The sequence below is a fragment of the Triturus cristatus genome, chromosome 11 (assembly GCF_964204655.1).
Source record: "Triturus cristatus chromosome 11, aTriCri1.1, whole genome shotgun sequence".
NCBI lineage: Eukaryota > Metazoa > Chordata > Amphibia > Caudata > Salamandridae > Triturus > Triturus cristatus.
This window is the reverse complement of record NC_140594.1, coordinates 924518512-924545251: the sequence shown is the minus strand read 5'-3', so window position 1 is coordinate 924545251 and position 26740 is coordinate 924518512. Positions and strand designations below refer to the sequence as shown.

Below are 26740 nucleotides of genomic sequence, written 5' to 3'. Positions count from 1 at the left end.
TGGCCCCCCTGTGCTCACCATAAGCTCCAGAGCCAAGCCTTTCCATGTATTTGTTAGTAGTACCACTTCAATTGTCACCTTTCTCCTTTTGATAACATTGGTACCAGATTCTCGAGTTTGGCCTCTGCACCCAGTTGCCCCAGTGCCGCTAGTGGTATACAACAAACGCTTAGCACTGCCCGGTGATAAGCCTACTGCTTGCGCACACTACCACAAGAGCATTAGTACTATTTACTTTAACCTCTGTAAAGCCTCTGGGGATCCACTGAACTCTGTGTACACAATGCCTCACTTTGGTATAGTATATACAGATCCAACTTCCTACAACTTCACCTTCTAATACCATGGCAGCACCCACAACATTTAATTCAACAATCCCTTACTGTGACACCAGTCCGCAACACTATACCACAGGCACTGCAAGACCAACCACAACAGTGTCACACCACAGCCCAAGCGTTACAGCCACAGCCCAGCACAATATCATGTGACAACACTCTTACAACCTACCTAGGAATGCACCATCATCACCTACCACTGTGACACCGACCACCAGGACCCGACCACCACATGTGCTGCAGCCCCTCTGCACTAAAACCAGGGTTTTTGATTATTTATAGAGCTAATGCATCACCATTGTGGAGTACAAATTCAAGAAGTATTTATTATATGTTGAAACACGAAATTCCAGCTTGAGCAATCATGCCCTGACTCGTTCCTTCCGCTCCAGCAACTCCTCCAATGTTCTAAAAAAAGGATCTAGAACGTAGAAGAAGCAACTGATGGCATGGAAGAGGCCTTACAAAAATAAACTCATATCAGCAGAACAGTATTTACCTACAAACTTAAAACAAGTTCCACAGAATAAATTAAATACAATATTTAGTATAACACAGCAACCATCAATGGTTAGAGGAAAATTCTGATGGGAAGAGAAAACTAGACTTTCCATTGGTCCATTGCACAGTGGATTTATTGATGTTGTAGCTGCATCTATGTGCAGCTATCAAACAGAAAAATCCTATTCAGAGTGCTGACTATGGGGCATATCAACAAGCAGGCGATAAAAAATTATCGCCGCTTTTGCGGCCGTTTTTGGCCAAAAAGCGGCAATAATTTTATCGCCTAATCAGCAAGGCCACGCTAATGCATGAAACCTTGCTTTAGCGTCAGGATTCCTAACGCCCAGCTGTGCATCTCTAATGAGATGCAAAGTGGGCGTTCCTGACCTGGCATGACAGGAGAAATGTCGCTAAGCGACATTTCTCCTATCAGCAAGCCTAACGCTATGAAGCATAGTGTCAGGAAAAGTAGCGATAACACCTGTTATCGCTACTTTCCTAACACATGCTTCAGGACTGACTTAGCCATGATATCCTATGGAAGGAGGATATCATGGCTAAGTTTGTGAGTCCCTATCAACAAGCTAACGTCAGATTATCGCTGGGTTTCCAGCGATAAACTCACATTAGCCAGTTAGCTCTAGGATTTTCATCGCTGATGAGATAAGCGTTGCTAATAGCACGCTATCTCAGCGATAAAAATCGGCGCTAGCCGGCGATAATTATCCGAGCGCTAAGTGCGCTCAGCGATAATTATCGCTGGTTGTTGTTGATATGCCCCCAAGTTGGTCTCAGACAAAGTGTCTCATATCAGTGGAGTGGACATTATCATTTTAGTTGTGGGCCAACCCCAACATGACTAGTTGCTGATCAACAAAATATTGCTCCACAATCCCCAGTATGTCCTCACTGCACACAGCAGTTCTCCACTAAACCAGCACCACCTTCTAGCACTGCTTCAAGGACCCCAGTTGTGCAGCATTACCAAAGACTCGAGCCCCACACATTAACACGATGTCGCTCTGCCAAATAGCATCACCATCCTCATTGCCACACCACTACACCCAGCATTGCATTAGTCCCCAAGAAAACACCACAAATGTTAACATTGTATCAATAACCGAACAGTCAGCCACTAGATGTAGACCTTTACATTGGTGCTGCCATGTCATGTCTAGTAACATAGTACCATTCCCAATCACTGCACTAACAGCTATGACTTCAACAGTTCTAAACCACCAGCAACACCCCACTCCTCACAAAGCACTGCCTAGCAAAGGTCATTCTACTGACACACACACTATATTAAAAACTTGCTTTCAGGCTCACCACTGTAGTTATACTTTTTACTAAAATAATGCCTTTTGGTTTTGCCTGGCAATTTGAATATATAAAGAGCACGATTAACATCCCAAAATGAGGTATTTTGGAGCAATAGCACAATGCCATAAGAGACGCAGACTGCACAACTAAATAAACATCTTTTATATCTTCTAGACCTACTATGTACAACACTAATACCTACAGTGGGACTTCAGTCAGCCGATTGCTTATCATTGGTTGGCTTTCATGTTAATTTCATTTTTTTATTTCTTATCGGAGGAGAGGTGTGGCTCAGGGGCCAGAGTGGCTGACTCCAGAGAACGGGGCTCACGGTTCGATTCCTGACACCGGCAACAGCTCAGCTCAGCATCATGTGACTGGGCAATAGCTCACTCAATCTCTCCGACGGCCTCCAGCGTCTCGAAACCTTAAGCAGGTGATATGTTTGTGCTTTACAAATGGGAATTTTTAATATTATTATTTATTCAATAGCTTCCCTTACTCTTTTTAGGTCAAGCCTAGCGCAGCGCGCATGCACTGCTCTGCTCGACTTTATGTAAGGGCTTTAGAAATCTCACCACACTCTCACCCACGCTCGTGCGTGTGCTTTTGGTTTTGTCCCAGGCTATTGGCCTTTGCATGTGTCTTTTTACAAAGACAGCAGGCAATTGGGCAAAGGCGGGTGCATGTCCTGCCTTTGCTCCGCCCACGGCCTATTGCGTGCGGTTACCCGCACAGGCACCATCTGGTTTGAATTATCGTGCCAAGACGCGTGCGCGATAATTCAAACTAGATGTCTCGCTGTGGTGCACGCGCACCACTCGCATGCTTGTTTGACGCTCTCATTCCATAGGCTCGCTTCTACCTTTCTTTGTTTTATTCCCTCTGCCCCCGCTTGCCTTCTTTCATCTTTTTACTCCCATCGTTTCCTTCCTCTTGTTGTTTGCCTTTCTCACACTCTCTCCTTTACTTTCTTTTCGCGTCTCTTCACTTTTTGGTTCAACACCCTTTCTGCGTTCCCTCCATTCTCCTCGCTAGCCCCGCCTTCACATCCAGGATGCATCGCCCTGGTAACAGAATGCGGCCCAGCGGCTCCATGGTTACTAAAGCAGAGCGCGCTTCTGCCTTGTACGGCCCTTCTGTACCCTCAGCCTGGACCCTCAACCAGCACCATGGCACGTCTTAACATTGAAGAGTACTTCCGCACCGCCCTGGAGGACAAGCTGCTAGTCTAAGAGGAAAGAATGGGGTGTTCTGCGGGGAGGAGGAGGGAGCGTTGCGTGGGGACATGTAGTGGTTGTGCCTTTTACTATCACTGGCAGCATGGCGGGGCAATGTGTCGTGCAAGCTGCTGTAGCCTCCCGACGAGTGCCGGCCCCTGACACCCTGGCATTGTTTTACAAATTAGGCATTAGGCCTATGGGCTCCCGTGCCACTGCACCTGATGCATCCATGGGAGCTACACCCCTACTGGTTACCGAAGTTTGGGGCCTGTGCATTTCAGCCCAGAAACGACGACGTGAATGGCAACACAAGTGCTCTGTGTTCCATAACTGTGGGGGCTGGGGAGGGCCAGACCACAGGCTGTTGACGTCATTATCCATTTCCCAGTGTCCCCACCCGCTCCCCTCTGTCTGCTTCATCCACACGCTGCTGAAACCCCTCTTTCATGCTTCCAGTAGCCAACAGTGATAGCAATACAGAAATTCATTCAGTTCTCTATCTGATGATGCCACAACACAGTATACCACCTAGGCAGGTCACCATGTTCTCGATCCCAGTGCATTCTGGGAGATATGTTCTTTCTCAGCTTGGGTTGATGTAGCACACCTGGTAGTACTCTGCATGAAAGTCGAGGCCTGGGGTCCTCCATGCGGCTGGGTATACCCGAGACCTTATGCAATATATAATCACTCCATGGATTCCCATAGTATGTGGAAGTGTGTATTAAATCAGAGTCTCGGCAGTTGTGGCTATGTATGACTTAAAGAATGCAGGGAGCCGGTGTCCTGGCATAAAGCAGTGAGCTGTGAAACGTCTTGCCTCTCCTTGCATGGCTGGCGCAGTAAGACGACCCTGTCCTGCACAGAGCGCTCTGTGCACCTGCTGATCCACAGGCTCTTCACCGGACGGCTCATGGAACCGGCGTGCACGCATACCATTCCTGATCAAGGCACAGCCTTTTCCTAGTCCGTACACAGACAGTTTTAGATCAGTGTAATGCTCCAATCAAACCATAGGCTGGCGAGCTCGACTACAGAGACTTGTCTGAAAGTAAGCCCTTAGGTCGGCTTCGGCCAAACCCTCAGGCCGCAGTAATGTTTTCACTTTTCAAGACACACACACTGCTCCAGGGCAGTGCACACTGACCCTGCTGTAGGGACGTGTCCACATCCCTTGGGGTTGCCAGTGACTGTGAGCGGACACTGGGACCACAGCATCTTATTCATTGTGCAAACTTCGACGGAAGCCTGGTGGGGCAGGTGGTGGGGCAAAGGTGGGTTGTAGCATGAGCCAGGGTCATCTGAGGGATTGGAAAATAGCTAGTACATAAATTGTGTTCGGTTTTAACTCACATTTAATGTTCCAGTACTTAACTGCCTTGGTCGTGTGTATATAAAGCTACCAAATATCTAATATTGCACCCGTTCGCATGGCCATACGGGTGCAGATCTACTATACAGACGTGGAACATCCTTTGTTTTTGGGAGTAATTAAGTATGTACAGTAAATCCACACAGCAACGAGGTCTGAGCTTTTAAGTTTCTCGCGTACAGGCGTGGGTAACTCATCCAGTCTAGAATTTTGGGTTGCATCGTGGGACTTGTAGTTTATTTTTATACCATTAAAAAAAAATCAGGACTACAAACACCAGAATGAAAAGAAACAAGCATTAGTATAGCCAATAGGTCTCGCCTTTGGGACCTTATAAGTGTTTAGCCATGCAACAGTTGATGTTGTTGCACCAAGGATATTGTGCTGGATAACTAAACACTTCTAATGTCCCAAAGGCGAGACCTATTGGCTATGCCAATGCTCGTTGTATTTGTTGCTCACCTAGAGAGTAGCTTCTTAACAACATTATTCATTAGATGACTTGCATCCATCCATGGCTTCCACCAAGGAACTAGTTTGTCTTTGCACAATCCATAGGAGGGCCTGTATTTTCAAGTTCTCACACCATATGCTCCTTCACCCCTAGCAACGAACCCCCCCCCCCCCCACTCTATCTGTATTCCCAGCACCCCTGTAAAAGCAAAGCATATTTTGTCTGGGTTTGATTAAAGAACAGACTTTATCGGGTCGATTTTTTAAAAATCTCCTTCATTACACATGTTGCAGGAAAGGCAAGGCCTTCCCACTCGAAGGCACATTTTCTTATTAAACTTGTGACATGTAAACCAAGAAATAGGAAAAGGATTTCCTTTAGTAAGGCTAAAAAACCTCAACAACACACAGAAGAACTATCAAACAAAAAACTTGAAAGGACAATATTTGAGGTCAGAGGTAAAGCATTGATCATGGTGATGGGAGCTTAATTAGATTTTTCTCTTAATGTAAATAATTAAATGCAATGTCTGAAACAAGGCAAGACTAGTTCTATTTCTAAGGATTCGTTATATTGTTATCTTTCAGATAGAAGGAGCATAGGCCAATGTCTTGAAATAAAGAAAAAGGGAAATCTCTCTGAATGATTACAAAAGAAGAAAATATCTGCATTAAGTTTTGGCATGATAACTGCAGTCCCATTCACGCTCTCTCATTAAGACATTAACAAGACAGAAGTGGCGTAGCGTGGGCGGGGCCACAGGGGTAGTTGCCCATGTGCGAAATTCTTGGGGGCATTGTTGGGGTGCAGGGGCATTCTTTGGGGCACACATTTTTAAAAGAAAAGTGGAAGGATACTTGCCTTGCCCTGGGCGCTGGCAACTCACGCCACGCCGCTGTGAGACAGGTAACTTTTATAGACTTTTGATACCTAACACCACATGTAAATACCTTGACAGTGTGTATATTGTGAAAGTACACAGCTGTGGAGTTTTACCTCTGTGCACTTACCTCATCAATATTTGGATTTTCATTATTTTTGTCACAAATAGTCTGGCCACTCGATAGCCCATCCTTAATTTTGTGGACTAGAATATATGATTCAACGGATTTCTTCCATCCATAGCACCACCCTGAGTGGCTTTTCATGGCCTTGTAAAGAGGGCCCTTTTTCATGCATTACTCTGTGATAAAGGGTTTTTCCATGGATGTTGCTGTGGAGGTTCTGTAGCAGGGGAGGAGTTGAAAGGGTGCAACAAGGAGAAAGCCCTTTATTTCTCTTAGTTATTTTGCTCTTTCTATGTGTGATGCATTCTGCAGCACAACTAGAAGGAAGAAAACACCATCAATCCTCCCTGCAACTTAGAGACCCTTGCACCTGGGTGCCTGAGTTGGCTATAGGCAGCCAGTTGTGAACCAGCGCAGAGAAAAGCACACGGATGCATTGTATTGCTGTAAATACAATGCATCGCTGCACTTTCCTAATGACGCAGCTCGGCGCAGCAAGACGGTTTGCAGTGCCGCGCTGCATCATTTTATAGTAAATAGTCCCCACTATCTTCATGCAGTGGCTGAAGATGATTTCCCAAAACCATCAATGAATAAAGATACATTTTTGGCGTTGATGACATGACAACAGCTAAAGGTGTTATTAGCCAGGACTAAAATATATTAATAGAGTTTCTTCCACTGTAGAATGCATTTCTGAAACATACTGATTGCAAATTTGGCGTGTTTTTATTACAAACATAGTTGCAGTGTTTCCAGTTCAAAGGTTTTGAAATGTGATAGAGCTGGACAGAAGGCAGTGCATTCTAAATCCATTATTTGAGGCTCAGTGCTGAAGGAGAAAAATGGGGAAAAAATCTGATTTTTTAGTATCTGTTTCCTGTATTCTAGTAAAAATACCATGCACAATAGACTCTTGTCTGCTCAATTAGTGGAGGTTGAGAAAAAGTATGTTGGGAGAAACAGAGATGGAGGAGACCCCTGGATTATGGTTTCACTTCTGGTGGGAGTACGAAACTGCAGAGAGTTGAATGAATGTCTGAAGAGGGTAATGAAGGAAAATGCCAGACTTGCATGTAAGAAAATGGTGTTTAATGTGACTCTGAAAGCTGGAATGGAAAGGACTAAAGTAACATTTGTTCATTTTATATGTTCCTTATGCAAACTTTTAGGAATATATATCAAAACAGCTGCGCGTGTCAGACATCAAAGGGCGTGAGATTTCTTCTGCTTAAAGTTTCGTAGGTTTCTGAAGCACAAGCATACTTTCAAAGGTGTGCAGATGGCCCAACAAAGTAAGCTCCTTGTGGTTGGTGTCATCTCTACATTTATGCTCTACAGGTACCTCTGCTTGTGCAGATGATATATTGCTATAAGTGCTAGACTTGGCCAATCCATTGGGACCATGTATCTTAGCCACTCCTTGGCTCCATGCCTTAGTTTCTTTCTCCCAACTCCAGGGGTCTACACAAGTAGTGCCTCCTGTGGTGTAGCTTTGGGGGGGGGGGTGGTGTTTGGGGTGTTACAGCCCTTTAATAAATACATGATTTAGTAAATAGTTGGGTACAGGAGGTTTCAGTCAGGCATAGTAAGGTGTCTGTCGGATTTCACCTGGGATTTTAAAATACTCACTCAGACAAAAACCCACACACACCCTTCTGTTTTGAAGGTCTTAAAACCCAGGTATTTTACAAAACCCTTCACAATCTGCACTCCTTTCCCTTTCCATTGGCCCTTAAGCTCCCCTCATGTGCAGCTTCTCATTTAATAGTTAACATGATGTGCCAGAGTGATTATCGGAAAATCTGAAGCTCACACCCCCAAGTCTTACTGACCAAGCTACGTCCTTGAGTGCCTCATAAATTGTGATAAAGGTAGCCTCCTCCCCTGAGAAACTTGCATCCTCCTAATCTCAAAAGAAGCACGCTCCCAAAGGAAAGACTAAGTAACACATAGGCAAAACCAACTTTAAAATAATTCCACAATCTTTTTTTTTTTTTTACAAATGTATGATACTGAGACCACAATCAACAATTGGCATAGCTGTAGTCAGAACTAAGAAGGCAACGAGAACTGACGAACAGCAGAGTGAAAGTACTACCACTCTGACTACATTTTCTTTCTGCCTGTGTACGGATACGTTTCCCCAATTGTAAAATGTATTTTTTCATTTCACCGCAAATGTTTACGCAACATATAATCAAGCTTATTACAATGGTATTACTTGTACGTAGCAATTATCCCTTATTGTACGGTTTTCAGCAACATTGTAAGCAAGAATGTTTACCACATCTATGTTTTGAAACAATATAGCACACTTTTACATTTTTATTTCAGATTTATTCTCCAGAAAAGTAAACTGAGCCATTGATGGAAAAATGAGATTTTTTACAATCTCATTGTGCCTGGCCCGCAAAATACTGCACACCACTCATTTCCATTCAAATGACACAGTCATGGCATCTCTAGCAGTCAACTTTTCCGTTAATTATTAAGTTTTTTAAGTTTTAAACATCGAAAAAGAACTCGTATTCCCACAACTGCACCCAACATATCCGACCACTGATGAGTTATTTTAATTAGAGTGCTCAGCATTTTTTCTCTACATGTTGGGCCCAAGCCACGGAAAGTAATAAATGTGCACCCCTAAAAGCACTTCTACAAATGGGGACACTTTACTACCTTGTGAAATTTACAAACTTTGGAAGTATACCTGGAAAGACTAGACGACTAATCAGTCTTAGGTTTCCAGGGGTGGTATTATACATTGGGCTTCGGGGCGCAGTGGGCATGTGCACCTGCTATGTGCACCCTGGGACACAATGGTATTACCGAAGTGGCCACAGATGTTTTTCCTGCCCCTTCTGTAATACTGATAGCACTGGCTCACATATAGTCGAGCACTATCATGAGAGAGTGTTCCCTCATTTGCATGGGGCGTGCCTATAAGTTTACACAGAGTCAATTTACACATTGACCCTGCTGTGCAACTTATGGTTTTATTCTATTTTTTTTATCTCCACATGTAAAATGTTCTATCTCAAAACCCCCATGAAGCTTTGGCTCTTCTATACCTCTTCCTACTTATGAAGGGGATTTACCCAAGATTTTTACTGGCTCTTACTGGAGGAAATCTCATACCATTTCCAAAGAGTGAAAGGGTCACTGAGGAGATAATGAATGTCAATAGGTTTATGAGTTTGTGGACACTCACAAACTCTCAAGACAAACTACACCATGATCCATAACTCCCATCCCCTTGTGTGGGGTTTGATTACAACCAGAGAGTAGTATATTATTTTATGCTTGCTAGGTCTACTTTTGTGGATAGCTCACAGGCCAACATGGAGCCATTTTAGACAGTAAACTTGGGTTTGCTGGTAAAACTAGCTTTGTGAATTGGTCTATGATTGTCTATTCCTAAAGCTCACTTACTTTTCACTAAAAATAACGAACATATAGCTATGGCTTTGTATAAAATTAATATCTTATCATTGATTTAAGGTGTGAATAGTACTTCTTCTGAGTAGCTTGGAAACAGCAGAGACTGTCAGACATTTATCCTTAAGCGAGATAACCTTCCTTGGGACAAGGTTGAATGTCTGCAGAAGCATCTCCTTTGTTTCCTGGTGTTCAGTAATATTTCCTGCATTATTTGATAGCTTCCAGGGTACTCTGGCTGAGGAGCAGCTAGGGGTCATGCTGCCAAAGGTTTGTTCTGTTTTTAAATGAAAGATTTTCAAAGCATCAAAGATGAACCAATCAGCAAAGAGAACCAACACCGTGAAAGGCTTGCAATCTACCCTGTGTAGAAGCTCAATATTGATTATGAAGAATTAAAAAATGCGATACTATTGTGTCCATTTTGTTTTTGGAGCTTGACATTTAATAGGCTGATAAGTGTTATCTTCAAAGAACAAAAAATCGAAAGCGCTCCTCCAATTTATTCTGAAGAACGATACAACATGAGGATTTGTTGTAACACTGAAACATTTGGCCTCTAATAATCATTGCTTAAGGTAGAATGAATCTTAATGAACGATTCAAGAACTTCAAGCAAAAAAAAAACGTATCCTTGTAGCAGTTTTCCACACTCAATTTTCAATATGTTTGAAAATATTCAAAAAAATGTTCATAGAAAAAGATTCAGACATTTCCAACCTCCTGAAGCAGAAATCGAGAGGCTTATGTTGTGTCCCTCACACTCCAACTCCCTCAACTTCCAAAACCTCTTAAAACTCTGTGACTCCCTCAAGTACACTTAAAGCAAAAATGCCACCAGTAGTAAGAAAATCACTGGGGAAACAACCACAAACATGATAAACATCAGCAACGCCTTCTTCACCTAAGATACCTTTTCTGATGCTCTTAAATTGTCCCAAATCTCAACTTGGAAAAAGGTCAAACTCGACCCTAACTACCTCAACAGCTACACCACAAAATTCTCAGCACCGTTGGACATTGTTGACTATATAATCCTTATTCATGACCCTGATCTCTGGAAAAGGCTTTGTTGCCATTGCCATGCAGTAGTTCATCTTTTTCGCGTCTACAGGTACTAGTTCACCCAAACAATCACATCTATATTACAGACCATTTTTCCATGACCTACAGCGTAACCCCAAGACTCTGTCCTTTTATCAGTCATCATTAAGCTCTCCAATAATTTTGTTTCAGGGATTCTGCTCAGTAACAGAACTATTTTGGGACCATGGAACACCAGTATGTAGGGACTGAGTCACCATACCACCTCAACATCCATGAGCTCAAGCCCGACAAGCCATAGAGCCTCACTTGCACTCCTACCCTTACCAGCGAAGCAAGTGAATTGGCACCCCAGAACACAATACTCTGGACCCTCTCAGGGATCGCAGTAACTGTACACAACCTTTCACTCTCTCACTGGTACTCTTCCAAAATTAGATAAACAGGAGACATGAAGGAAGTTTGGAATATGTATTTAAACTATTGTGCTCTGAAATGCAGTTTTTGTGCCACAATTAGAAAACAAATGCATACTAAAAATACTGTTAGCTTGGTTGATAAACTGTATACCATAAAAAGCTCTGTCATTATATACGACAGAGTAGCTTAAATCCCCCTTCCCTGCTACTGAAGCTAAATAATTATATATCAAAGATCTCTAGAATTACTGGCGGACATCGTACCTTAGCATACACAGATGAATGTTCTACATCTCGGCAGACACGGTATTCTTGTCTCAGAACGCTCGTTGGATGTGTGTTTTTTAGCTTCTGTACTCATCTATATATAAGATATGTGTGCACATAAACAGCTGCATTTTTGTGTTATGTCTAGGTGCTAGTGCCCAGCCAGAAAGAAAAAAAAGGGACATTGTTGCTTGACCTTGTCTGTAGTGTTCACACTAAATCCCAGGTAAAGAACAGAATGCAAAAACATATGCTGGTTCATTGTGAAAGTACAATGTGGCAGAAAGCAAACATGTTTAGATAGTAGTGTGCACAGCTAAGCCAACACAGGGAAAAGGACAGGGAGCCGTGCAGAAAACAAAGGACAAATTGAACATCAAGATTCTTGATTTAATGTGTCTCACAGTTGTACCTGGAGGCCTCAGTTGGAGCAACATAAACTGCATGAAGGACAACATTAAATCTTCGATGCCATACATATAGTTGAAGCGGACTCCACAAATAAAGAGTTCCTCTTTATTGAGAACATTAGCAGACAGGTTCAAGTACTAGCATGGCTCACCATAATGTACCCCTCAACTGTCAGACAGCAACGACCGTCTAGAATGTCAAAATAGGAAAGGCCTCAGCTTTAAGACATTGATTTCAAAGAAGATGTCTATTTTGCAATCCTCCCTCTCTTTTTTGCAGTCTAGAGGGTATGTCTCCCCCAACCAGGTTGCGGTACCTCAAAGAGCTATCTTCATTTGGGAGCATGGTTGAAGAGAAACATCGGAATCAATCAATTTCTCTAGGATCTCAATTGGCTTCTCTCATTGCATCACATTCAAGATCTGCCCACCTACCTTCAAAACACTGCACACAATGACACAAACTCCTAGATGTGCATGATAGCACTCAGAAATTATCTGATTTTCAAATTTCTCATAAGTCATTCTGACAGATATTCTGAAAGCTAGAGTGAGACAGTGTTTAGCTGCTCTTGTTATGTGCTTTTATATTTTTTTCATATAGGGTGTTTCCTAATATATTTGGGTAATATTCATATTTTTCCACATACAGAGGAGTTACTCCCCACCCCCCATGTCAGTAGACTTTGAAAATAAAACATGTTGAAGCTTGGGGCACGTGGGAAGTGCAGGATGGATGTTGTGTTTCTGTGCATAATATCTGCATAAGTTATGTAATACTAAGGCCAGTGTTTGATGTCATTCACAGCAAACAGCGATTTCATTCAAAGTATGTAGGAACTTTCTTGATACCTGAAAGCTGATGTAAATTAGGATGCCTGAACTGACTCTACTGGTGATCCTTCAGTGTGCATATCAGTTCCTTGTTTCCATGTTTTGTACACCCGCTGAAGGTGTGAATAGCACCTCCTTCTGGGTAGCTTGGAAATACCAGAGACTGTCTGGCATTTATCTTTAAGGAAGATAACCTTCCTTGGGACAAGGTTGAATGTCTGCCCCAGCATCACCCTTTGTTTCCTGGTCTTCAATAATATTTCCTGTATTGTCTGATTGCTTCCACGATACACTGACAGAGGAACAGCTAGGAGTCATGCTGCCGTAGGTTTGGTCTGTTTTTGAATTAAAGATTTTCAAAGCATCAAAGATGAACCAATCAGCAAAGAAAACCAGGACCAGCAAAGGTTTTCAACCGACCTTATGTAGAAGCTCCGGATTATGATAAACATGCTGAAATTTAAATTTCTTCTAATCAGATTATAAATGCCTCTTGTAAGATTATTATAAAATATATTTTCTTGCATTGAGGTATTTCTGAAGCTCTAAAATAACCCCACAGGGTAGCAGAACACTTTAAATCAAATCTGGGATTGGGTCCATTACATGTTAGTTTCAGATGCATGCAAGATGTTTGGAAAAGTGAACATATAAACATCATAGTCTGAACTGCAGAGTAGTCACACATTTCAAGTAATAGAGAAGTATTCAATTAATCATTCTTTATTTCGGGGAAACCCCATAAATCCTGAGAGAAAAACATAAAATAACCAGTTAATCCCTTATAAGATAACGTATAAAACATCGGTAAAAAAATGTATTTACTGGGATGCAGTACAGATACACCATCCAGTTTACGCCAAACACACAAATGGTCACCCTTCTTCATATGGCAACTAAATTAAACTAAATTTAACTAAACAGGTGAAAATTCAAATAATGATATAGCAGCCAAAGCGTGCTTAAGTGCATTGTGTATTTCTTATCATTAAAGTGTATACTCTTGGTCCCATAGCTCATTTCACAACTGTACAATAGACAATTCATATATTAAACTAACAGATATGACAAATAAAGTGTATCTAATATTTCATGTCAATAAAGTGCTTGAGTCACTCTGCCAAGTCACTCAAATTTCGATATGCCTAGTTTACGTCTAGGTTAACCCACATTTACAAATCAAACTAAATACATCGTTATCCCCTACATGAAGCTTCATTTCCCATCTTGTTTGCTCTTAATTGACCGTAAGTGCCATTCAGAAAACAGACATTTAACCAGTCCAAAGACTAGGTAGAATGCCCAGTCTAACTTTCATGTACACATTTTTTGCGTCAGGAAGCATTATATCGCCCATTTGGCTTTCAGGTTTTGAGCACTGATAGAAATTGGGTTTCTGGTTGGCAGAAGTATGCACCCTGTCCAAGCAGAAACCACAATACTTGTCAGGTTAAGTCACAAACACACCCTAAATTAACCTGTGCTCACCCTCTGGTAGCTTGGCATAGAGTGGTCAGGCTTAAAATAAGAGGCAACTTGTAAAGCATTTGTGCAACACTTCAAATAGTAAAACAGTGAAAACACCACCCACAAAAACATTCCACACCAGGTTAGAAAAATGACTTCATTCAATAAATAAAACATGATAAAAATGACAAAAATACAATTAGTAGAACTTGAGATATGATTTTTTAAAGAATGAACTGTAAAAAAAAAGTGCTTAGAAGAATTAAGGGCCTATTTGGGATATCTGGATCAGGACAAAGTCAAAAGTTCAGGCTGAGTGTGACACTTAATTGGATTATTTAGTTTACTTATGAGTCCCTAGTATATTAAATGCTACTGGGGGGCTACAACAATCATTGTGCCGCCCACTAAAGTAGTCTTGTAAAGCGTGTTTCCAGGCCAACCTTTGCAGCCTGTGTTTGCAGTTCTGAACTGCAATTCTAACCTAGCAAAATAAAGATTGTGTGAGGTCTAAATCTTCAGTTTTTAATACTTATGAGTCACCCCTAAGATAGGCCATAAGGGCTCATAGGGCAGGGTGCATGGTATTTAAAACGCAAGTCTTGTGTACTCAAGTGTTTCATTTCTGGATAATGACAGTCGCCTAAAGGTGTTTTTCACTAGAGCAAGGCTAACTCACCCGTAAATTAACACTGGCTTACCTTATTACACCTAGTAAGTGATAACTTCAGCTTGGAAGCAACTAGAGAAGTTCTCCTCCCACACATTTGAATTGTAATTGAAAATCCTCTTTAATGGTGAAGTCAGATTTTAAGATACTATTCTGAAAATCCCACTTTTAGAAATATGGCATTTTTGCCCAACCCAAATGTGCCTTTTTACCAGTGTCCAGGGTAACATTACTGTTATTGGCTCTCCTATGGTGTGTTGTGTATTCCTTCCGGACGGGGGACTAAAGGGGCCTAGGTGTAGAGGGAGTGGACGGTCTTTCTGACAGGATGGGTTGGGAAGAGTTGAGCCCTGCAGCTGTACTGAAACTGAGCAGACAGGCACTTGATGCTGTACCTTGAAGCACATAGATGGGTGCTTGCATCTTCATTTTCTTGTGCTTCATTGTCGCTACAAATGAACATTGAATTTTTGTGAGCATCGATGCAGCCTATGAGTACCCTTTGGTTTCCGATGGTGTAGGTCAGGCAATGGAGATAATTAATTTAATTTCTCTTCAGGCATTATGTTTATCGGTGCAACACTGTTAATGATTAAAGGAATTGAGCAACCGTTTATTTTCAATGTAATCTTCAATGTTTCTATGACTAATCTTCAATGTTTGTATGACAATGCTGTTTTTGCATGCAACTTTTCTTTGACTGACATTTTTCCTCACATGAAGTCAGTCCGAGATGTGCCCACATTTCTCTGTGGTAAATATCAACATGGTTCAACCATCTTCCTCACTTTCACCTGACATTGGGGAGGAAGTACTGTGTGACATTGATTTAGATGACAATCGACTTCATTCAGTGTCAATTTACCTCAATTGATGTCTCCTCTTGGCCTTGTGGGTTTGCTTTGAATGCTGCTTTCGGAATGTCCAGTCGACCATTTTGTCATCGCGCAGCAACGCACTTGCATTGGCTTTCGCTTTACAAACCATCACAAAATGGTTCTCTTTCACACAGCCTTTACATATCTGTCCAATGGCAGGACATTTATCTTCGTGTGAAAACAAAATCTAAAATATAATTTCTTTTTACTTGTAGACAACACTTTGGGGCCGATTCCGATCCGGGTTGGAAAGCATTCTGATCCGGGTCGGAAAGCACACCGACCGAGTCGGATCCGGAGTGTTTTCCGACCGAGCCGGACCCCTACAGTCCGACCGAGCGAGTACGATGTGCACGTATGCTGTCGGACTCGGTTCGGTCGGACTCCCATAGAAGTCAATGGGAGCCAGTTGTACGACGCGTACATGCGCTCCCATTGACTGAATGGGTACGTCTCGAACAAGTGCACCCCCTACAGTGGGTACGCATCGGTGCCATCCGCACCGTACATGCCTGTGTTGGGGAGACCCATAGGTCTCCCCCTGTGTCCGAGTCGTAGGGCTGCGGGTGTCAGGGGGTCCGACGCGGACCCACAAAGTCTGACTCCGGGAGCTTTTGTGAGCCGGACACTCCGGCTCGCACAGGCTGTCCGACGCGTGCATCGTACTGGCTCGGTTGTAAATCGCATCCATTGCACGTCACGGTTAGCTTCCAACCGAGACGTATGGAGCGGTTCGGACCCGGAAACGACTCGGTCGGTGAATCTCGCATAGCTCGCATCATACTTGCTCGCTCGTACAGCTGTTCAAGTCGGCCGGAAAAAACGTGTACGGCTCATATATTTTCCGGCCGGATCGCTTTCGGGACCCTTCCAACCCGGATAGAAATCGGTCCCTATTAGTCCTTCAGTCTTTTACTTTGGCTTACTTTCTATACTCATGATTGATTCACTCTGGGCACCTCCGGCCTCCATATCAGCAGCTTGTCTTTCAGCACGCCCCTCAGCTCTGGCCACCATCAACACTCACTCCAGACTAAGAGTTTCTCTCACCATTTGTCATTTGAATGCATCCGTCAAGCATCCATCAATCACTCTAAGACACAGAGCTTCTTCATCATGAAATTCATTGAAATTACAGTGTTTTTGGAGTGTATCAAGTCTCTCTCCAAATTCACAAATGATTTCATCAACTTTTTGCAATTCTTGATTAAAAATGTATCTTTCTTAATCAACGTATGGATTGAACTGGAGATTCAGCGTTTCTTTAGTCTAACAGTATGTGATTTCTTTGGCAATTTGCAGCATTTTCTTTATGACTTCTTTCACACCTTCACCAGCAAGATTTTTAAAATACTTGATAATCTTTTTCTTATCAGTCTCTTCAAGTGCATCAATGTTATCATCAGATGTCTCTATCTAGGCAGTCCATCTATAGTCAATATTTTGATTTTTGATGGTTTTTAAAGGTGGTGGTGGTTTCAGGAATGCAGCAGCATTGTAGACCAGTGTGGAACTTACTTACACTGCTGGTAAATCACTGTGACTTGGTTTAGGCAAATCATCTCTGAAACCTTACTATGTGCTGGTCTCTGAATCATCTTTAATGATAGCTGGAAACAAGACTTTCTTCACTGCCATCTGAAAAATTGCACCATTCCGAGAGTCGCTCTAGGCTCTATATTCTTCGAAGACCTGTGAAATTGTTCTGAGCCCCACTCCGCAACTTTGTGAATGAACTGCTTTGGGGATGGATGGCTCCATAAGTACAACCTGAGCACTTTTCCTATATCACCTTCACCAAGTGCTGTGGTCCGATGACTCCCTTCATTGTATTCAGTAAGTCATTTATTTCTTCTCTTCTAAATGCCAATTTGCATTTTCTGACACCTAGTGAATCTCCGCCTTGCAATGATTCTGTTTGCAGCGTTATTTGCAAGTTATGATTATCAGCAGATGCACTTTGTAACTGAGTTGAATCCGACTTCAGCAAACACTCTGTATAAGGTACAACTGAATCTTGTGTTGCAGCATAGTACATTTATATATGGCATAACCAGCAGGTTCTCGGCCAACAAGTAGATTCTTGTCAACTCTTTAGTTGACTTCACCTGCTCAACAGCACATGGAGTTGCACTTTGACTCCACATGCATGAAGCATCAATTCTGTTTTTTAACAGCGACACACATGGCACGTACTAGCAGTTTGCTTGGACCACGGCAAACACTCTGGGAGAGCACGGTCATTCTTAGGGGTCACTTATCTCCTATCTGGTCGCTAGATGTAGTGTCCTTCCCAGCCTGGGCACCCGCCAATGACTATGCCACACACCAAGCTTAATATTACACATCTTTATTAGTCTGTGTGTAAATGCAAACTCAACATTCTTAAATAAGCTTTCATTGCATTTCGCTCTGACACCTATGTCATAGCTCTACGGAGTCTGTTGAGAGCCAAAATAATTTATCATAACTCTCAAGACACTACACACAGCATTCTTCTTTACAGCCACATAATACATCAAGGCATGCCTAACATAATTTCCTTTCCTCTCTGTGGACCAGGGACCAAGCATTGATTGATTCTACTTAAACAGTACCTGTCTGCTGCCTCCGATGTGATTGTGTTACTATTTTGTTCTGTTTAATGTTAGTGCCATGCGAGCATAAGGCATGTGACTGGCAAAACATGCTCAGTAGGATAAACAAAATTGCTAAGATTTATTTTCTATAGTTAACTTTCTTTTATTTTGCCAAGCTTTTGTTTCTCACTTTGCACTCATGTTTTCTATTGTTTTTGTTGTTTTCAAAAGATGAGGATTATCATATCGCAAAGCGACGTAGTTTCCGTTTTATGTGTAATTTCTGAAATGATGCTTTTACATAAAATCATGCAGTACACCCCAATTCACACCACCCCAATCTGCCCCACTCCAATCCACACTAATCCACCCCACCTCACCCCCCACCAATCCACCCTACTCAATACAATCCTCCCTGGACCAATCCAATCCACTGTACTCCAATGCAAATCACTCACCACAATCCAATCCACCACACTCCAATCCTCCAAACCCACCCCACTCCAATCTGCCCCACTCCAATTCGCCCCATTCCAATCCAAAACAATCTGCCCCTCTCCAATCTTCTGCACTCCAATGTGCCCCACTCCAATCCAAGACAATCTGCCCCACTCCAAAACAATATGTCCCACTCCAATCCAAAACAATCTGCCCCACTCCAATCCAAAACAATCTGCCTCACTCCAATTTGAAACAATCTGTCCCACTTCAATCTGACACACTCCAATCTGCCCTACTCTAAATCCAAAACAGACTGCCCCAGTCCAATCTGCAGAACTCCAATCCAAAACAATCTGCCCACTCCAGTTTTTCTCAGTCCAGCCCAAAACAATCTGCCCCACTCCAATCCAAACCAATCTCCCCACTCCAGTCTGCCTCACTCTTATCCAAAACAATCTGCCCCACTCCAATCTGCCCCATTCCAATCTGCCCCACTCCAATCCACAACAATCTGCCCCAGTCTAATCCATCCCACTCTAATCTGCCCCTCTCAATCCAAAATAATATGCCCCACTCCAATCCAAAACAATCTGCCCCACTTCATTCTAAAGAAATCTGCCCACTTCAATCTGCCCCACTCCAATCTGCCCCATTCCAATCTAAAACAGTCTCTCCCACTCCAATATGCCCCACTCCAATCCAATACAATCTGCCCACTACAATTTGCCCCACTCAATTGAAGACAATCTGACCCACTACAATCTGCCTGACTACAATTAAAAACAGTCTGCCCCACTCCAATTGGCCTCAATCCAATCCAAAGCAATCTGTCCCAATCCAATCTGCTCGCTCTAATCAGACCCACTCCAATCTGCTCTCTCTAACCTGCCCCACTCCAATCCATCCCACAGCAATCCAAAACAATCTGCCCCACTGCAATCTGCCCCACACCAATCTGCCCCAATCCAAAGCAGTCTATCCACTCTAATCTGCCCCTTTTCAACCAACTTTAATCCAAAACAATCTGTCCACTCCAGTCTGCCCCACTCCAGTCCAAAAAAATTGGTCCCAATCCAATTCTTCACACTCCGATCAGCCCCACTTCGATTTGCCCCACTCCAATCTGCCCCACTACAATCCACCTCACTACAATTCACTCCACCTATCCCACTCCAATCCACCACACCCCAAATCACCCTCTCCATCCCAAATCACCCCACTCCAATCCACCACAATCCACCCCATTCTAATTCACTTCACATCAATCCAATCCACCTCAATCCAGCCCAATCCAATCTGCTCCACTCCCATCCAGTCCACCTCACCTCACCTCACTCCAATCCAATCCACTCCGCTCGCCCCCCAAACCACCCACTCCGATCCAATCCACGCAACTACAATCTAAAACAACCTGCCCCACTCCAATATCCCCCTGCAATCTGCCTCACTTAAATCCAAAACAATCTGTAGCACTCCAATCTGTCCCACTCCAATCCCCAAACCTCTGCCCCGCTCCAATCTTCCCCACTACACTCCCAAACAATCTTCCCCACTAAAATCTGCCCCATTCCAATCCAAAACAAACCACTGCACTCCAATTCACCCCTTTCTAATCCAATACACCTCACCCCAATTCAACCCCCTACTCCAATCCAATCAACCCCACTCCAATCCACTCCAACCCCAATCCAATCCACCTCAATCTAGCCAAATCCAATCTACTCAACTCTAATCTACCCCACCCCACTCCAATACAGTCTTGCCCACCCCATCCACATCAATACAATCCCCATCTCATTCCAATCTACCTCAATCTAATCCACCCCACCCAATCCAATCCACCTCACCCAATCCAATTCACCCCACTCAATTCCACCCCACTTAATGCCACCCCACTCCAGTCCAGTCCACCCCACTCCTTTTCCATCCACCCAACTCCAATCCAACCCAATCAAGTCTACCCCACCCCACTCCAACCCATTTCAATCCATCCCACTTCAATCTAATCCACCCTATCCAGTCCACCCAGTCCAAACCACCTAACTCCACTGCAGTCCAATCCACCCCAATCTACTCCTATTCAACCCACTGCACCCCAATCCAGTCCACCCCATCACAGTTCAGCCCACCTACCTCAATCCAATCCATCCAGCCCACCACACTACAATCCACTCCACTCCAATCCACCCCACTCCACTCCAGTCCAATCCACCCCACTCCAATACAATCCACCCCACTCCAATACAATCCACCCCACTCCAATACAATCCACCTCACTCAAATCCACCCCCTCCAGTCCAATCTACCCTTTCCACTCCTCTCCGATTTACCCCATTCTAAACCACCCTACTCTAATCCAATCCACCTCACCCTAATACAATCCACCCCAAACCAATCTAATCCACCCCACTTCAATCCACCCCAATCCAATCCACCTCACCCGATGTCAATCCACCACACTCCAATCCAATCCATCTCCTTCAGCCTCATACTCTAATCCACCACACTCCAATCAATCCAACCCACTCTACCCCAATCCAATCCACCCCAATCTACTCCAATCAAATTCACCCCACTACCTCAATCCACTCCTCCCTATTCCACCCCACTCTACTCCACTCTACGGCTCTCTATGCCACACCACTCTATGGCACTGCACTCTGTGACACTGCACTCTATGACACTCTCTTCCACTTTACCACTGAACTGTACTCCCTTCTATTCAACTCTACAACACTCTACTCCCCATATTCCACACTACAACACTCTACTTCAACAAATCCAGTCTTCAACACTCTACTCCTTCCACTCATCTCTAGGACACTCCACGTCACTAACTTTCAGCCACGCTGGACAGCAGCCACATTGGTGTACACCATGGCAATTTCACATACCTAAACCCAATAGCTCCTGTATAGGTGAGACCTATTGGCTTTACCAATACTTTTGTTTTAGAAGATGTAGTGGAGGATATGAAGGATGAAAGGTGGTAGCTGGCCTTAAACTAGGGCATTCACTAAAGTTCTTGTCCTCTAAAGGGTCTTGCACTTAATTCAAATTTGCTCTGCTTTTGACATTTTCAGTGGGTAGCCTTCGGCCCTGAGAATTTTTCAGTCAGAACTTTTAATTACAATATACCATCAATATGTGAAAATCAGGATCTATTAGAAGTGTACGCATATTTGAGCAACTGATCAAAAGGAATCTCTTTAAACGTTTAAAAAATTATTTCTCTATAGAAAAAATTGGTCGGTTTATCATTTATAGTGTTTTAAGTGTAGATTTTAGAGTTTAGTAGACTCCATCGCATATTATTTTAAATGCAGTTAAACTGCATATTTTGCAGAATTTAAACAGAAAAGATATCTCCTTTCATAACTATAATAATACCTCACTTAAGTGCAGCAGCTATAGAGATATCCTAAAAGTCAACATATAACCATTTTCCTATAGCATTTACCTTTAGCCAGTTGAAAAAGTTTAAACAGAAATGAAGGATAAACTAGAGAAAAATGTCATGCTGTTTTCCTCCATGTGTTCACCTAGATTATTCCCTTCTGTACCTCCCTAATTCCCTCCTCAAAACCTGTACTGGAAACCAAAATCACTCTTGTCAACAATGCACAAACCGTCCCCTCACTACAGGATACCACTACTAGAATGTGGCCATCAGGACATTGTTGGGTCACAGCAGCCCATCCCGCTATGAATGCCCCACAGCCTGCAGTCTAAGAGGCAAATACCAGAGTGGCAGAATGGCTAGTCTAGTTTTGCCCCCCTCAGCTATTGGCACCATGATATCTGAAGCATGTTGACTAGTAGAAGGTGGATAAAATCCACCTAATACTGTTGTGTAGTCCACGGAGGCCTTGTACCCATGTAACCTGTGTACAATTGGTGATGTTTGATCATGAAGATACGCCTTGACAATGTTTTTTTGTTGTGCAGGGATCAATTTGCATAGCTTTTGTATTTTTCTGGATTGACTGACTGTTGTGCTGATACATGCAACATCATTCTTCCTTTATCGTCCCTCACACTGCACTGTTATAATATATGTATGCATTTTGTATTGTATATACCCACCTCATTGGTAAAGCACAGGCTTCTCCAACGAGTTGCTCGCGAGATACCAGCAGCTCTCCAGCTACCTGTAAGTAGCTCTCCTGTGTCTACTTCAGCCTACTAAATTAAAAGCTTTTGCTTAACTAAATATATGTATACAGAGATTGAAAAGCGTGTATTAGTTACAAAAAATATGTGTATTTTCAAAAATGATAAGCTGATGCTTGAATTTCGAAAATCTATTTAAAGCTGATATGTGAGTGAATAATCATTTGGCATTGAGAGAGCTTTCTACTACTAATATTACCCTGCTGCCAGGGGCATTTAAACCATGTGAATAGTACATTAAGGCATTCACAATTGACATTACTGCTGGCAATCCTGGCAATCCTGCCTGACGCGGGTAATTTTGCATAGGGTGACCACTAATGTAAATTTGTTTGATGTCACTATTACAACACTAATTAAATTTGCAGGACAGGATGATTTTTATTAATCATCAGTGGCTCTTATCACAGAACAGGCTGGAGACCCTATGGTACATTAAGTGGTGCAATTTCAACTCACCATTTAATTCCTTGACTACTAAAACGGATAGTCTTTGTTTAATCTTGTGTTTCTATGTTTTTTTGATGGGTTCACTTAGTTTGCTGATGTGTGCAATTGTTCCTATGTGTTTTAGGAGGCATAGAAGAAACCAGAGGCCTGATTTATGAAAAGTGTTGCATCGCTGCTGTAAAACAGCGATGCAACACTTTTCATTACGCCCTCCTTGCGACACCATGGATGCGCCGTATTTACTCTACGGCACTCCATGTTGCAAGGATTGACAAATTCGTTAGAAATCCTGACGTATCTGTCAACGCAAAAATGGCGCATTGCTGGAGTGTGTCTGGAAACAGATGCAACTCCAGCAATGTGTTGTTTCAGATGGGGTAAGCAAAGTAAAAAGGCCTGTGTCACCCCTTACGCCTGCTTCAAGTAGATGTAAGGATTTGACGCAGTGAGGCCATAGAAGTGTTGCATTGAAATCTCATAAATTTCAGTGCAACACTTTTACAAACCTTTTCTGCACCAGAACGCCCACCCTGCATACATTATACCTGTCGCGCGGGTTACATAGTAACACATCAGCCTAGATGTGTCACTTTGTAAATATGGCGCAGTGTGGCACATTTTCTACGCCGCCTCAACGTAAAATAAATTGACCCAGTGGCCGCATAAGGGCCTCATAAATAATGCCCCATAAGTATTTTTATTGTTCACCAAGACGGACACATGTCAACATTTCTTTATCACTCATATCTGTGACATCTTGCAAATGTGAAGTTTTCCATTCAGCTCCTTTCTCATCGATAGCTTCATATAGGAATTAACCAAGTAAATATGGATCATGTATTTTCCTCCTGTCTGTACTCGTGCCACTAAAAAGACTCTCAAAAGTTATTGGCATTATGATACTTGTATAAAAAAGATCCCTTGTCCAGGGAATTGTTTGAAATCTATGAAATATGCAGGCTTCACACTATTTCTAATATGAAACAGCTCTTGCCTGATTATCCCTCTAACCTCTGACCCATTTTGAACCACTTTTTCCTAAACAAAATGCTCTAACGGCTTGTCAACAAACAAATCCGAACACATGTTAATTTCTAAAATTGCATTGATACTACTCAATCTAACTTCTACCCGGGACATGATACAGAACCACTGTTACCTGTCCAGGAGCACATATTATGGACTTCATATGAAGGTCACCTGGCAGTTACGGATCAACAAGACCACTCAACAGTTCCCTGTCATACACCGTATGTCTGGTTTTTCTGAAACTCAACTCTCTCTACTTCAATGTCCTCCTTACTCATCCTTTGTCCACGGACAAGGACCTTAACATCCAAATGTGTGCCAGTGACTTTCAGATGGGCGGTAAGGTGAAAGTAACCTCCAGCCAGCCAAGTCACTGCTTCCTGTGCACCATCCATTAGAAGATGAAGAAATGCTGGCTTGTCACTACAAACATAAGACTGATATTCTTCGGAGGAGCGCAAAAACAATGTATATTTCTACTCTTCTGATGATGTGGGAGAATTCCTTATTCTTAAAACAGTAATAAACAACGTGATGTGAAGTGGTGGAGGGCATAGAGACGCTGGACTTATCAGAATTCCCCCCACTGGAGGGACGGCTGCTACAAGAATTGCCATCCAAAGGTATATCCCTCACATACAAAACACTCAACTTCAACATGATGGATAGTCTGACCAAATTGAGGGAATGGCAGTGCTTAGAGTTGGGGGGCCTGGAGGATGTGAACTTAGAGGTGTCCCTGATGCAGGCAAGAGAGGTGGCAATAAAATCTCCCCTGTGCCTGATATAACTTACATTTCTCCATCTGGTATATTATGACTGGGACTGGTTACTGCATATGGGGAAGGCAGCATCCCTTGACTGTCTCCGATGTGAGGGTGTGAGGGGTTCTTATATCCATATGCTCTGGAGCGGCCCGGCTACTCAGACATACTGGATATGGGTGGTGAGAGAATTGATTCGGTGGTGGGTGAAAACATTTCTCTTGATCCAAAGTGTATCCTTTTGGGAGTTCCAGGAGATGTTGACATCCCTAGGACACAACTCCTTTTTTGTAATTTCGGACAGATAGTTGACAAGCGAGATTTGGCATGGTATTAGGGGGCACCTGAATCCCTGACATTGCTGGAATGTAAGAGAGGGATGGACCTATATATGGCGGCTGAAAAAGTTATGTACAAAAACTGGGGCTGTCCGTGCAAATTCCACAAAGTGTGGAGGGCACCCCGTGAGATATTATGATATTCATCTCTCACGGGGAGCTGCGACTCCCTTGACATAAAAGTATTGTGGCGCTATGTGTGGGAGCGTATCTGTAATCCTCATTGTGATATCTCCTGTATATGGAAATGACAAGCAATTGCCCCTTCAGCTTGAACGGATGGGTCTGAGTGTGTGCATGCCTCCTTCACTATTTAATATTTATTGTTCGGTACATGTTCTGCACCCTAATACAATGTTTGCTGCATTATTCATGAAACACTGAAAAAGCAAATAAAGATTCTTTTTTCAACTTAATGCAATTTATAAGTGGAGAGGTGTGGCTCACTAGTTAGAGGCGGCAGACCCGTAAGCAGAGAATCGGCCAGGGACCAGGGTTCAATTCCCGACGTGGCAGGGTCGTGGACCAGGGTCAAAACGGACTCGATAATTCTCGCCTCGGTACCTACTCTAACCAGGAACACACTCGGCAACTCTGGGCATTAAGCTTGCCTCATCTCTACAACGGCCCCCCACAGACGCCGGGGATGCCTGGTTTCACCTTGGAGATACCCAGAAAGGGACCATCTCACAGGGATAGCCAGGATGGGTTCCCCAGCGGTCTACAGCACCGGGACGCCCTGTTGCTGGGGCAGCTGTGTGCTTTACAAGTCTACAACATTTACATTTACATAACCGAAAGGTTTCGCTTAGCTACCAAATTAGTCAAGGTGTTGAGACCTGCAATCTCCACCTCTGTAGTGCCATTTTCTCTACGTGGATCAGAGCATGTATTGATGGAAACAGGCTTTGCAGTTGCTTCACAGAAAAATGTTTTGGAAGTAAACATCATCTCACACTCTTTTTAAAAATACTTTTTTGGTTTTATATTTAACAGTTGTATCATTACATTCAATAGTCTTTGCACAATAGTACAGCAGTGATATCATCACAGATTCTAGCACAATACAATAATATAAACAAGTGAATCTGCTTTTGGATTCATCCACTTAAACTCATGTCAACATGTACATCTAGCCATCAGATGCCTTCCTGTAGCTCCCAGACTCCATTGACATCAAAATGGTGATCATATACACACATTTTTTAGAAGAGCTCCCGCAGCCATTCTTCCAAAAGTACCACATTCACAGTACTTTAAAATCCAGTCTAGTCAATATCCCCTTCAAGAAGAAATCAATATATGGTAGCAGAAG

At 43.0% G+C, this 26740-nt stretch overlaps 1 protein-coding gene across 3 annotated transcripts in view; it reads right to left on the bottom strand.

Moving 5' to 3' along the window:
* Nucleotides 1–26740, bottom strand: part of P2RY12 (purinergic receptor P2Y12) — a 497887-nt gene that overhangs the window by 379866 nt on the left and 91281 nt on the right. The gene's annotated exons all lie outside the window — the stretch shown is intronic.